The sequence below is a fragment of the Miniopterus schreibersii genome, assembly GCF_964146895.1.
Source record: "Miniopterus schreibersii genome assembly, chromosome: 21".
Taxonomy (NCBI): Eukaryota; Metazoa; Chordata; class Mammalia; order Chiroptera; family Miniopteridae; genus Miniopterus; species Miniopterus schreibersii.
In genome coordinates this window covers 5,080,417-5,095,890 of record NC_138123.1, presented here as the reverse complement: position 1 = coordinate 5,095,890, position 15,474 = coordinate 5,080,417, and the positions used below count along the sequence as shown (strand labels likewise).

Genomic DNA, 15,474 nt, shown 5'->3' with positions numbered 1-15,474 from the left:
TGCCCGCGTACGTCAGCACGTCGGGCCCGGGGGGCGTGTCCAAGGACGCGCATGCGCGCGCGGGAGGACGGGCGCTGTCCCGCCTCTGGGCCAGGGCGCTGATGCTGCGAGTTGGTTTTTGCAAAGAATGGTCTTTTGCAGGTCCCAGCTTTGGTAAGGGCAAGGAATAGATACATAGATAGAGATGTAGAATTTTTAAATGAAATGCTAAACTCAGGATTGCTTTTTTTTGTTTGGAGAAATATTGGTGGTGTTATGTTTAAAATTTAACAGGTATCAGCCTATATTACCTTCTGCTTTGGGCCTTGCATAAGGGGGGGGCTAGCTGTTTATATTCGGGGTAAAATAGCCATCTAGTAATAACTCTTTGTATATAGTTTTTAAAAAATAGTTTACAAAGCAAATCTGCTTTAAGGAGGCACCTCTTCACACCCACTGATAACTGAAAAAAAATGCAAAGTAAATGTAAGGCCGTGATGCGGGAAACTTGGAACCCAGGGCATTGTTGATGGAAATAGTTTGGCAGCTCCTGGAAAAGTTAAACGGAATTACCATGTGATCTAATCAAATGGAATTAGTACGTGAGCTAATCATTCTACTGCCAGATGTAAATGCAAAAAAAACACAAAACCAATCCAACGAAAGCAGGGAATCAGATACTTGTACACCAGTGTTGCCGACGGCAACCTGACATTATTCAAAACACCCCACCCAAGTGTCCATCCACAGGTTAATGGAAGAGAACATGTCCTATAGACATACAGTGGAATATTATTCAGCCTTAGAAACGAAGGACGTTCTGATACATGCTACAGTGTTAATGAACCTTGAAAACATGATGCTAAGCGAATGAAGTAAGCCAGTCACGAAAGACAAATATTGTGTGATTCTACTTATGTGAGGCACCTAGCAGAGGCAAATTTATAAAAGACCGAAAGTAGGGTAGTGGTTTCCCAAGAGCTGAGGAGTGGGAAGGATGGAGAGAGACTCTTTAATGGCTATAGCCACTGAACTGTATACTTAAAAATGGCCCAAATGGGTAATTTTGTGTTATGTATATATTATCATACTTTAAAGACACCTTCTTGCCCCCAAATGGGATTACTTTCTATATAAAGATCTAATCATAGACACCTTTTAATACTGAGTGTCCTAGCCCTAGCAGGTGGCACTTTCCTCCTGTAAAATTCTAAAACAACCCAGTGGAACTTTAAGTGCTGTTGAACACCAACTTCCACTCATTGTAGTCTGCGTCATATTTAAGCAATGACAACTTATCTTTTCAAAGGTAATCCCCTTACTCCCAGGTGGGTGGGTTGCCAAAGATAAGCTCTACACTATCACACTGTTACACCAGTGCTGTGGATGGGAATGGTCCCACATGCCAGCTCAAAAACGAGCTTTGAGTCCTTTCACTAAAACGTACAGATCTTGAGCTGGGAGTACTGAGAGTGACGTCATTAAGGAGGACAGCATTGGGCTGAGCTCTGATGCTCAATTCTCAAAAAAATTACTTCTATCTCTAGACCTGCCTTTCCCAAATGAATCTTGATAACCTTCAAGAGCCAGGTGAGAAGAGGGCCGTGCTGTACTAGGAGAGGCCACATGGACATATGCCAGGTAAGGCTCTAAGTTCTACTCTTAGAACCCTACTTACTGCCAGAAAACCTCACTGGGCATGGCTCCGTGCTTTTGAGACAGCGAAAATTCAGAAACAATTATTTAGCGGTTATATTTATTACCGTTGCTAGTAATAAGAATAAACAGCTGACATTCGTCGGACTCCCTGGGTACCAAGAGCCATCGTCAGTAAATTCTCGTAAAACTCTGCACTGTTACTATCTGTTTTTGCCAGTGACGCTCAGAATGGTAAAGAACTTGGCTCAGGGTCATCCTGCCAGTCATTTGTAGTCTGGACTCACAGGTAGGGCCTATCTGGCTGCAGAGTTCAGGTCCATAACTGTTACCCACGTTTACACATTAGCTCACAAAAATAAGACAGGATGTGTCCCAGCTATTTTATTTAAAAACAAAAACAAACCAGCGCTTCTGGGATTTGGGCTATAGCTCTTTAGAATCTCTGTCCATAAGGAGTTCCTGTGCTTCTTCAGATGTCCCCAGTTGTCCTGGTGTGAGTTCCTGGTTTGCTCACCCACCAGCTGGAGCAGTACCTGAAGGCTGGGATCCTAAGTTTCACCTTGAACTTGAGCCTTCCCAGATTCAGGATCATTATTAGAATCAGCCAGATTCTTCCAAACTAATCAAAGTGCTCTTTTATTTCCAGTGATTTAAATGCTTAGCTATTGTTGCTATTCCTTTCATCTTTATTTATAGAACAAACAGAAGGTTTTAGACGACTATATTTAGAAATGCCATCTGGTAGGCAAACCATTGAACAAAAATGTCTTGTTCCTTTCATGTGACTGCATTACTTTGAAATGTAATTAAGTTTCAGGATGGTTGTTTGCTTCTTTTATGGTGGATCTTTTGCCCTGTTGAACTTGGGGGCGGGGGGGAATTATCCCTGGAAGATTTTTATTGGTACATTCTTTTCTTCTTTGTGTATCTTTTAATTATTTTGTTGTTGCTTAATTTGCTTTTCAGCCAGTCTCTGTGCCCATTATAGATACACTCCATTTTGGTAACTTCATTGTCTAAACTAAGAGAATCAAGTAAACAAAATAAAAGCAAAAATGAAAAATCTCCTTTTTTTCAGGGTTTCGATATCTATTGGGATCTAAATATACAAATGTCAGGGTCAGAGTTTAGTTTGCTGTCCACTACGTGTTTAGAAATCCTCCAAGGCACACTTGTTGGCTTAAAAAAGTGATTGAAAGATTAGCCATTTAGAGTAGTATATTTGGTGTTTTCACATGATTGCTGTTCAATGAAATCATGTTAGTCATGCAGACACTGCACAGTTATACATTTTCTGTTTTAATCATTTTCGAGCATCAAATTATTTCCTCTCCATTGGTTGGTTTTTATCTGTTGCATTATTGAAAGGGACAGAGAAACACATGTATATAAGCAATGCACACACATTGGGTAAAATGCCTCAGCAGTAGATTTAAAAATTTTATACATGAACAATGTAAGTTTCTTTATACATTCCCCTTATCCATTTATGAAAAAATGACTAGGAAAAAACTTAAAGGTTCTGAATTTTTATAAAACAGAACTAAACTCTTTAGAAAGGAAGGGTTATGTGGGATTATAAACTTTAATATAGCCCTTGCCCCAGTTCTAGGGATCTTAAACTTTTTTCCTGTTCTGGGCTCAGATGCCCTTTTTACCTGCTCTTAGGGCCACACTTCACACAGCATTTGCACATTTGACCATTTACTTTTCTGTCTTTCCCATTCCCCACTCTCATTCTATGGGCCTAAAAACAGTCAACAAAAATAAAGAGTTTTTTTTTAATGCTGTCACTGTGCGAAATTCTTTGTAAGCATTCTTTTACTTGAAGGAAGACTAGAAGGGGGGTGTGTGTGTGTAAAGAGAATTTTCACTCAATTTTTCTCCCATTTTCCCCACTTGTTTATATTTACATGCTCATTATAGAATGCATAATAGACAAAGGATGCTCAAAAACGCCACTAACTACAGCTGTGTCAATAGGAAAAGTACAAGAGATGAGCAAGCCGTCTACTGAATAATTTACATTTTTTAAAACACACTAAACCTCAGTGTTTGGAACCATAACTGAAAATCTCAACTTCTTACTATAGTTTGCACTGATGATGATCTTTGCAAAATTGTTTATCTGTGTCATTTATTTCTCTCTTCTAACAATTTGTATATGCTTCTAACTAACATTGAAGGCTAAATGGAAAAACATTAGCAATATTTTGTTTATGAAGACAAGTGGCTTGACTGTAATAAAAATATTGATTCATGTTTTGCTTCTCAGTGAGCAGTGCCACCCATGAAGCCTGTTGGCACTTGAAATATAATTTCAAGAAAGCCAGAGAAAGTACATACCGTTGCTTGCAGAAGTATGAATTATTTATTTTTCTTAACAAAAAATGTAAAATGCATCAATGTTCAGCGTAGCCTGAAAACAATTTAATGGTAGTATTTACCTAAACTATGTAAAACATTAAAAGGGCTTTTAATATATTAATATAGACCATAAGGATGTATATTCCTTTCTATCCAGTATGGGCATAAAATTTAAAATCTAAAAAAATTCAAGCATTAAAAGATAAATAGTAATCAGCTTTTACTAAGTTACTTCTTTTTTTTTAAAAAAGGAGTAGATTCACATATGCTATATAGATTTAAATCTTCCTCTTCCCCATAAAAAAAAAAAGGCTATTTATGTAGGTTTTTTACATTGTGCAGGTGGAGTTGATAGACGAGAAAGAGTGTTTCATGGTTATTAAAATCATTGAATATACGAACAATTGCTCTCTCATGCCACTCTTGTCAGAGACCAGTTCTGTTCTGTCACGTGGTTAACATCTGGAAGCCACTTGGAGTAACTACCACCAACTTGTTGCTTACTCAGAAAAGACTTACTAGAACCCGCCGAGAGAAGGCAGAGTCCACGTTTCCTCTGATACACACACACATCGACTCAAATCTCATCACTTTAAGCCATTATTCAGTCTGCTGGAAAGACCAGGCTATTCATAAACGTGTTCTTTGTCTTAAAACAAACTTCCAGAAAACATAAAAATGCACGACACATGGAACCTCTTGGTTATTTCAGTTCACACCGGACATGATTTTCATTTTGACCCATGGCCCTGGCCGTAAACACAAGGTGAATGCATTTTCCCCCCCTACAAGTTGTACTTTGTGTAAAGCACCGAGTTTCCCTCATAACATCATTAAGGGGACTTGTTCATTTCTGATTAAGAAGAAAAATATGGAGTGTCATATGAAAAGTCCAGCCATACTCTTCATATGCAACTGTAATAATTTCTTAACTATGTTCCCCAAATCTCAGGCATTTCCAGTAGGGTCAATCCAAGAAGCATCTCTAGGGATTTCATTTAAAAGATTCATATGAGCTTTTTTTTTTTTTTTTTTTTTTTTTTTATTGATTTCAAAGAGAGGATGGGAGAGGGAGGGATAGAAACATCAATGATGAGAGAGTCATTGATCAGCTGCCTCCTGCACGCTCCCTACTAGGGATCGAACCTGCAACCCAGGCATGTGCCTGACCGGGAATTGAACCATGACCTCCTGGTTCATGGGTTGATGCCCAGCCACACCAGCTGGGCTCATAGGAGCTTAAAAATGGCACACAAATACTGTAAAGAACCAAATATATACATTTTTAAATAATGGTCTATATCACACGTCAGAAAAGAATACTTGTTCTTTGTATTCAAAGGTTATGCTAATCATGGCAATTACTGGGGTGGGGTCTGAAGCTCAAAATGAAGCCCTTTGAAGAGAGAACTTGAATTTTCCCTGTGACTCTTGTTCCCAGAGGTCCTCATGACCCCTGGTTGACTAAATCCATTCCTCAAAAGATGTCACCACATTCCCCATGACTACATTCCAAGATGCTCTGTGGAAGCTTCTTGTCCACCTCCCACATTGTTTGAAAAAGATGCTTGATTGCATCCCTAAGAGGGTTTTTGTTGGGCCTGGCTATTTGCAGTTGGTTCCCATAAGTTCAGCCTTTGGGGTGTTTGGGGCCTGGCTCAGTGAAACTGTATTGTGATGGCCATCATTTGAACTCACATGGATGAAAAGAATCTCATGAAAAGTGGTGCAAAATCAGAGATTTCTCCCATACCCAGATGTCTCACGTTCACATAAAATTGGCCAGTATCCGCTACCTCACAAATGTCTGAGCTGTGAAAAAATTATAATAACCCCCCTTTTCCAGGGTAAAGTCAGGAATCAGTACTGGCCCCCTAGAGATGATGTGGATATGTGGCCAGTGGTCTTTACATTGTGAGTCATCCTAGAAGTTCAGCTGGGTACCCACAACTTAGTAACAGTTACCTGAGGATTGGTATTAGGAGCTTTCCGTTAAACTCAACCAAGTTAGTTAAAATGTTAACAGCACCAGTGGATTGCCATCTCTGTCCTAAGTACTAGAACCAGGATAATTGACAAATCTTAGAGGGTTTACATTCCCTTTCTGTAGCTCAAGAGTATATAGCCACAGGGCGATGAGAGAAAAGATGCATCTTAAAGCTATGTGCTCAGTAGTTGGAACCTACTGCAGTTGACCGAAATCCTTCTTGTTTCCACCATTTTGGTACAGGTGATGGTGAACTGAGTGCTGACTCAGCAGTAGTAACATTGGCGTAATAATAATGATAGGGCAATAGGTTTGTTCCTGGTAGTCAGCTGCCATTGGCAGAATTTGCATTTCTTGATGAGGAAAATACTTCAGAGATGCATTTTATTAAGATAAAAATGGTAACACGACTCAGCTCATGTAATTACAGCCCTTAATTGTATGCAATAAAGTATACTCAAGTACTTTGGGGAATTTGAAAAAGATTACTTTTTGCTGTAACTTTTTAAAACATGTAGTTGCACATTTTGAAAGCTGTCATCAAAATGCCCCCTTGTCAGCCTCGTATCTATTACTAGGCACATGATCATAGACTGCTCAAATGGTACTTCTCCCAAATGTTAGGCATGCTTTCTGGTTTTCTCATTTGGTACTTATATTTTTGTCTTTATTTACTACTCCAATAAATATCTGATGCTATGAGTATTTGATTATATAATGGTTGAGTCCACTGAAGTCATTTGTCCAATCAAATGATGTAGAATACTCATAATCCACTCCGCTAAATACTGTTGCTGAGTATTTGATTATATAATGGTTGAGTCCACAGAAGTCATTTATCCAATCAAATGACGTAGAATACTCATAATACACTCTGCTAAATACTGTTGCTGAATAAAAGATATATCAGACTTTGGTCCTACCCTTGAGGCATTTACACTGAGTAGGGAGACAAGAAGCATCCATATCTATAATATAAAGTAAATACTCTGAACTCCTATAAAAAGGTCGTAGATAACATTTTAACAAGTTTAGAGGAGAGAGACTGTATTTCTAGCTTTGGAAAATCAGGGACGCATATGTGGACTAGAATATCGCAGTTCTCTAAATATTATAATTAGAAATTCCCAGCCATTGGGTTCTAACAACACTTAGGAGCCTTAAGACAGGGCCTCAAGCTGTTCTGTCTCCTCTCTTTTTGCTGAGGTTCAACATGGGGAAGGAATGTACCCCGACAATGGACCCTCTCGCCTCTCTTTCCTTGCTTACCTTCTTCTGGCTCCAGTTGACTTCTAGCCCCTGATTGATTGATTTCTTCTCATGATAAATCTGTGACAGCTCACTGGAATGGTGTCGTTCGCATGATTTAGTAGGCCAATGGGACTTGGACACAGGAAACTTGCAATAGATGCTCGATGATTGAGTGTCAAATGAGTGGCTGGTGAGTGACGGGGTGAGAGAGGGAGTGAGTGGCCATCAGCTAGGAAACCAACCAGCCCGAGAAAAACAGCTGGATCCCGATTATGCTATTTAATGTAAGTTACCCGGGAACACTTTGCATCACTCTTTGAACCCGATTGCCGTTAATCAGTAGATATTTGTGGGACGTAATGCTCCTCAAAATCCTCAATTTGTGCATTCATATTACAGTATTTATCTTGTTAGGGAAGGCGCAGGGATAATCCTGTTTCACTACTGAATAAATAGATCATTATGCAGTGCTTCCCACAGCTTTCCTCCAAATGACCCCTTTGAGGTTCAGAAAGGACCCAAAAGTGATTAGATGTTATAAATGTTATGCCACTCCTTATTGCATATAGCGTTCAATAAAAAGAAAATCCCCCACGGCAGTTCTGTATACCCCATGGGTCTAATACCGGCAGGTTTCCTTCTTACAGCATCTACATTTTGGCGTTTGTTTGTCAAAAATGGGGTGGAGGTAAAAGTCTTCGTCTTGCCAGTTTATGTGATGCCATAAAGCAGCATTTTGCATTTTTCAACACTTATTAGCTCAGCTCCCCAGCTGTGTCGCACCACGCCCTGGTGTGAAATTGAGAGGGAGCACTCTGACAAGTTTATATTAGCTTAAATTTATACCTTTTCTTTCGGGTGGGGGAAGGGCTGTGTTTTTTGTTGTTTTTTTAAAGGACATTATAATTGTGCCATTTTGCATCATAAAACGTCTATAACAGGACCCAGTACCTTATGGGAATGATTATCGGCGTATCATGTTTGGCTCCTCACACAAATATTAACAGCTGTGTCATAGAGGAAAAGTGGAGCAGGAAGTTACCGAATTAGTTAGCTGATGAATTAATTGCCCCATTTAATGTGTTTTTATTTCCTACAAAATATGTGTAGTCCAGTGCCCTGCATGACAAATGTGCTCAACACTGGGAGCCAGCAGAGAAAAAGAAAAGTTTAAATTCTACCTACATGGTTGGATTTTGTTGTAATTATTCATCTATTGGCCTCAAATCTTTATTTTCCTCTTTTTCTGGAAGCAGTTTCAAAGACACAGGATGAAATGGCTTTCACAGAAGGCGTGGTGTGGCCAGGAGGAGATGGGTCAAAACAATGACTGTGATGCGACGTTAACACATTCAAACGAAATGACTGACTACAGCTGAAAATTGTAAGAGACACAGACTGAGCCGCTGGCTTCGGCTTGTGTCCTCGCTTGCACACTCTGACACGTGAAAAGCAAAGGGGAGATTCTTAGAGCATTTTTCTAAGATCCCTCAGGTGTGAGACAAGACAAGTCAAACTCACGTAAAGCTCTTTAGATTTACATTGTGTAAAAGGCTGAAACGTCAACACACCATCAGGCTTTGGGTCTTCTCCTAAGTAATGCTTCGGTCAAAGGGTAGCAGGTAAGAAGAGCCTGTACACATCCTGAACGAGGCTTGAAAAATGTGCTCCGGTTCTCCCCGCCAGATCCATGCGTCAGGACTTGCAAGATGCCCGGCCTGGTCCTACCAGCGACTGAGCATCTTCTGTGCTGTCAGAACAAACTGGAAGCAGCTGCGTGGGCCTCATGGCTCTGTTTGCACGTGTCAGATGCAAAGCAACCCTCGTACGTCTTCTAAAATCTTGAAATTCCAGGGCCGTCTTCAACTGGGAGAGTTCTTTTAAACCTTATACTCACCACGTTGTTCCAGATGGAGAGCCGGGACACTGGACATCTCAGCAGGCGTTTCTAAAGGCGACATTCACTTTTATACCAAGGAAGGGACCCTCCTATAGAAATGAGTGAGGCGTCTTTAAGAGACCTCCCTGAAGCCCGTTACAGGATTAGGGCTCTTATCTAGTGGACCACTGGGGACCATAACAAGATATTAAGCAGGGGGATGCCACTAAGAAAATAATGAATGAGGCGCATTTACCTGGATGGAGACTGCGGAAGGAAGGAGTCGATGCCCAAGGATGTCATCAAGAAGGCTCAGGTGACAGGAGATGGACGGCCTGCGAGCTGGAGGAATGCTGTGAACTAGGCAACATCAGTTAAAAGATAAAGGCATTTGATGACAAATATGATGCAGGGAACGTACAGATGGAAGAGCTACATTGCTTCTAAAGTTTTCAGGCCAGGACACCAGAAAATAACCCTGCTACCGAGGGATGTGGGGACACTGAACAGGAGAGAGCGTGTGGGGGCAGGTTGTGGCAGAGGAACACGATCCACCTGAGAAGATCCACCCCAACGCTTCTTGTGCCGCGAAAAAATAAATTTCTGATGAAGCCACAGGATGTCAGAAACGCGTAAAGTTATCATGATGTTATTTTTTCATGAAAACTGGCATGGGGCAGAGCGGCGCAGTACACGGTAGGGAGGTGTCCGTCGCAGGCGTCAGCCCGGCATGAAGAACTGTACCTGAAACCTACGTAGTTTTATTAACTAATATCACCCCAATACATTCCATAAAAATAAAAAATAAAAAAACCTAAATAAAAAAAGAAGTTGGGTGGCTCCTTTCGTTGCTTGGAGAGATTTCTGGGGGAACCGGCCCTGTTAATGGTGGCCGCCTTCCAGGTACCAAAGCTTCAAGGGAGGGTAATATGAAAAAGGCCGTTTAATCACACCTTGATTTTTTTTCAGTCGCAGCTGCTCAAGAGTAGCAGGCACCACGCTGGGAGCCCTACCTTTGATTGCAAAGCATAAAATTTTTACGGGCTTTTTTCCCCCCCTAATAAGTTAAAATTTGGGGTCTCTTCTATGATTCATTTGGGCAATAATCCCTGACAAAATAGTCAAAAGTGCAGGAATGGCCCCAGCTAAAAAATGTTTCTAAAAAATGATCTTTGATGGACCCTAGTTATTTAGGTCGTGGAAAAATGTGGATTAGTGAACATTTTAAATGAACTTTACTGTGTAATAGATTTCAAACCGGGCTCGATCAGTAGTAACCGAAAGTAATAAAAATATTTCTCGAAATGGTTGTTCGATGGCAGAAATATGACAGTGTTTTATTATATTTTCGGAATTCATTTTATTCTAAGATACTTCCTTTATTTTTATGGAACATGCCTTTTAGGAGCATGTTGTTTTATAATTATGTGGACGTATGCTGCACAAAGCAAAAAAGGGCCCTCGACTATAAGTAGGTTTTGTCCTTAGTATTGGACCCTCAAAAGTGAAAATAAACGTTGCCAGTAACGACTTGTGCTTTCTCCATGAGAAGTGTGATTAACAGAATTTTTCCCCCCCCCCCGTCTAGAGTGTGATTTACAGGACTTTTAATTTCATTCTATATTTAGGATCTCTCATCCTTTGGTGAATTCTAAAGTTACTGAGATACTTTCTCTAATTCTTTATAGATTGAAGAGTAGGGGTGGTGTGTTGGATCCCTGGGGCCACCATAATAGATGAGTGCAAACTTGGTTGCTTAAAAAGACAAAAGTTTATTCTCTCCCAGTTCTGAAGGACTGACGTCTGAAATCAAATGTGGGCAGGGCCCTCCTCCCCCCCGAGCTTCTAGGGAGGTATTTTTTCTTGATCCTTTGAGCTTCTGGTGGTTCCTGGCAATCCGTGCTCTTTCTTGGTTTGTACTGTATCCCTCCAATCTCTGCTTCCATCTTCACAGGACATTCTTTCGTGTATCCCAGTCTCTGTGGGCCTGGGTATGTATCTCTGTTCCCAAATCCCCCTCTCCTTTCTTGTATAAGGACCTCAATCGTTGGATTCAGTGCCAACCCTAAAGGCAGGATGATTTTTCTCTCAAAATCCTTATAACTAATTACATCTGCAAAGACCCTATTTCCAAATAAAATAACATTTTGAAGTTCTGGATAGACGTGAATTTGGGGAGAGGGGGCAATATTCAACCCACTACAAGTGGTAATAATATTGTCTCACGCTTGCCTGATTTCATGTCCTAAAAGTTCTCAGCCAGACCAGCTGTAGAGGGGAGGGCCACTGGGATGAGTGGCCAGCACTGTGGAGGCCTCAGGACATAGCACAGGAAGTGATCTGGCCCTACAGCCATCCCTTGGGCCTTGCATGCGTCTTGCAAAGTCTCCCGATTCTTCTTTCCATGGGAACATGCTCACCAAGTCCTATCCTGATATCTAAGCCTACTTCACCACATGATAGACTGGAGTGCAGCAATGCAGACTAGCTATCCATTCAAGGCTCTCTTTTGTGTCTTAACAAATACTGCTAGTAGCCACTGTTTTCTCATTGCGCCTCAGTCCTCTCAGTGAGGTAGGTAGGTGAGGTGGGATTCAGAGACCTGTGAAAGGACATGATGGTCATGTGTAAGTTCAGTAGGTGTTTTGTGAGCATGGAGGCTCTGGCTAGGAGGTCCCTAAACCAGAAACAGAGTGATGATTGGCTGGCCACCCATCCAGTGCTATTAATTATATCATAGGCCTTATGCCTTAGTGGTCATGAACTGGGGCTGCTGGGACTGGCATCTCAGTTCCTCAATTATTTCTCTGAGCCTCAATATTTCATATGTAGAATGGGAATAATAATAGTAACTCCCCATGGACTTGTGCTAAAGATTAAACCAATCTATACAACTATGTAGAACAGTGCCTAACACATAGCAATAATCATGTCCAATTATTATTACTATATGGTACTTCAGTTGAACAAGTGTGTATATAACCCCTAACCTCAGGGAGATGATGATTATTAATACTTTATGGTACTTATACTTTGTAAGACTCTTCATACGACCATTTTAAAAGCCCTTTGATTTAGTCAGTAGAGTTATAGGCTAGACAATGAACTTGAGAGAAGTTAGGTGATTTTTTCAGGTACAGAGTTAATGGCAGACTAGTGCACTCAAGTGTAGGTTATCTGACCTATAGGCCACACCATACATATTAAAGGAGAGAAAAAAAGTTGATGGATATTCAGTAACTCTATCCCAGGCTTCAGTCATATGGTAAACTGAACTGAGAAGCATCTTGTGTAATGGAAAATATACTGATTTAAAAGTCAGAAAACTTGCACCCAGCTGGTGTGGCTCAGTGGTTGAGCATTGACCAATGAACTGGGAGGTCATGGTTCAGTTCCTGATCAGGGCACAAGTCCAGCTTTCGGGCTCGATCCCCAGTAAGGGGCGTGCAGGAGGCAGCTGGTCAGTGGTTCTCTCTCATCATTGATGTTTCTCTCTCTCTCTCCCTCTGCTTTCCTCTCTCTGAAATCAATAAAAACAAATTGAAAAATAAATAAAAGTCAGAAAACTTGCATTTTAGTCCACCCTCCTTCTGTGGAGCTTGCCCAGTCCTTTCCCTGCCCTCTTTCCTTCCTCCGGGTGCATTACCTTTGCCTTCCTCCTAAGATCCCAGGGCCCTCCTTCCCTTGCTTCTGTAACTTGTCTCCTGAGCCTACGCACCCCACCTGGCTCACTTCTACTACTTCTGTAATTTTCTAAATAAACTTTCGCTTATAATTTGAAAAATAGAAGAAAGGAAACTTGCATTTTAGGCTCTTCTCTGCCATTTGAGCTGGGAGATGATGGGCAGGCTTTTGCAAAGTATTAATGAGTTGAATCTTCACTCCTCAGGTTCATGTGATGTATCTCAACTGGTAGAGCTCTGAGTTGTAACATGCATATTCCCTCTTCATTTGCTGAGTTTTTAGTTTCTGGAAAACTACAGAGTCTGGCTCAGGGACAGAGTTGTTTGTGTAACGTGTTGGTTGCCATTTGCTCAGGAGATATTCCCATGTGCTGTTATTGGTGCAACAGGGATGGGGCTTTTAAATGTTGACACTATGGAAATGTAATATGACTGGACTTGGACAGGTGCCCGAGTCAGACCACCCACCAGATTTATTTTGCTGCCAAACAGGTCAAACAAATGCAGTTGAAGGGCTTTGAACTTCCTTTATAATGAGTAAAAATTCACATTTCATTTTGAATGCATGGTGAGTTATTCTGAAATCTAAATGCTGAAAAGTACTTTTTGGCACATATTTTTTTCCAAGAACTTTCCCCTTTGTCAATTTTATGTTTAGGATTTGCTTTGAAGAAAAAAAAAATCATTCTACCTTGTTGAGGGAAAGAATCTTTTTTCTTTTAATACATCTTACCATGGTATGTTATGACCATTAAGAACTTTCCCTCCCCTGTGTGCATAAACTAAGCCCCTAAACTCACTACCAGGAAGATCCTGAGAAAGAGACAGAGTTTTATCCAACATGAAATCACCGAGTAGTAGAATGAAGCCACCTAGGTGTCCTCTCTACACAGATAAGAATAGAATAAGTTTTTAAACTGCCTCCTGCTGGTAGACTCCCAGCAATTTGGTGGCAGTTTCATTCACCCTCACAGCCTGTTCAGTTGTAAGTCACTGTGAAGTTCAAGTTACTGGTTTAACAAGCATGTGTGCAAAATACAACTGGCGTGGTGTTCATAGAGACCTCAGGCAGCATCTAATTTAACCTTCAAACCTGACATGGAGATTCAGAGACCTAAGGGAGTTGTCCAAAGGAAAGCAGCTGAGTGGTAACAGGTCAGGAACCATGCCTCAGAGTCAGGATTATCTCTCAGTCCAGGTTTCATTTTGATAGGCTAAAAATATATATATATTTAATATGTTTTTTTAATTGACTTCAGAGAGAGGAAGTGGAGAGGGAGAGAGAGAGAAAAACATCGATGAGAGAGAAGCACTGATCCTCCTGCAAGCCCCATACTGGGGATCCGGCCCATGACCCAGGCATGTGACCTGACCGGGAATCGAACTGAATCCCTGACCTTCTAGTGAATGGGTCGATGCTCGACCAACTGAGCCACACCGGCCAGGCTCCAAACATATTTTTGATTGTGTATCACTATTAGTAAAACAAAACAGTACAACACCAAGGACATTTTGAGTCTGTTCTTCCAATACCTGTGAATTTATGTGTAATATGTATACATGTACTACACTTGTGTATTGTTCACATTATGCAATATATTTTTATTTATTTTTATTTTAAATATGTTTTTATTGATTTCAAAGAGAGGAAGGGAGAGGGAGAGAGAGAGAGAAACATCAATGATGAGAGTCATTGATCGGCTGCCTCCTGCTGGGGATCGAGCCTGCAACCCGCCTGTGCCCTGACCGGGAGTCGAACCAAGACCTCCCAGATCATAGGTCAGTGCTCAACCACCCCTGGCAGGGCTATACAATATATTTTTAAAAGAAAATTTTAAAAGATGAGGTTAAAAAGAAATAATATACGGGAGTCCTAGGAATTTTCTTTTTCCTCTCCCCACTTCGGAGTGAGGCCATCCGGACTTTTATCTTAATAGGGTGGAATGATTTATGTCAGCAGGGAAATAAAAAACCCTTAACAACTATAAATGAGGGGTGACACACGTCCATCCCTGGTGCTTATTTTCCGTAACACCTGGGTCCAGGAATGTTTATTAAATGAGAGGCCCAGGACCCATTTCCCTGCAGATTTCTTTCGCTGTATATTTTTTCCTGATAAGTTACACCACTCTAGTTTGATAAAAGCAAAAGATCCAGACCTATGTTTAGGGAACTCAGAAGGTAGATTTTATGCTCTGTATTGAAATGCATTCTTTTATTTCTGCAAATACCACGCATATCTGTTCCATCTCTCTTTAATTCCTGGGAGAGCTGATGAAAGAGAGATGTTTCTGTCTTTAGGAATTTCCTTCGGATTATTCTCATGTCACGAGGCTAATCCTCTGTTTTTGAGTTTCTGCTCCAGAAATTACATATATCTCAAAGCCAGAGGATTTTTATTTCTAGTTTGCAGCGAGTAGCAGAAGGAAAGGAATGCGTCCAGACCTAAGATCTGGTTTCCAAAGAGGCCTTGGAAGTACCAGGGGAGGCGTGGGGCTTGGTAATGAAGGTGGCCGTGGGGGCAGAGTCGATAGGGCCCAAGCAGACGATCTCTAACGTTTTGCAAAGCAGAGCGCCGAGGGTCTTTATAAATACACACCACAGGGAAACCAGCATCTGACAGCCCTGGAAGAAGGTGCAGGAACAGGAGGTGTGGTCGCCTATTTCCA

The 15,474-nt window shown here is 41.0% G+C and overlaps 1 long non-coding RNA gene across 1 annotated transcript in view; it reads left to right on the top strand.

The window, feature by feature from the left end:
• The first annotated feature begins 37 nt into the window (after positions 1-37).
• LOC308550427 overlaps positions 38-15,474 on the top strand; it is a 267,422-nt gene continuing 251,985 nt past the window's right edge. The window contains exons 1-2 of the long non-coding RNA XR_013997894.1: positions 38-153; positions 1,527-1,620. This is a non-coding gene — a long non-coding RNA (uncharacterized lncRNA). The remainder of the gene's footprint in view (positions 154-1,526; positions 1,621-15,474) is intronic.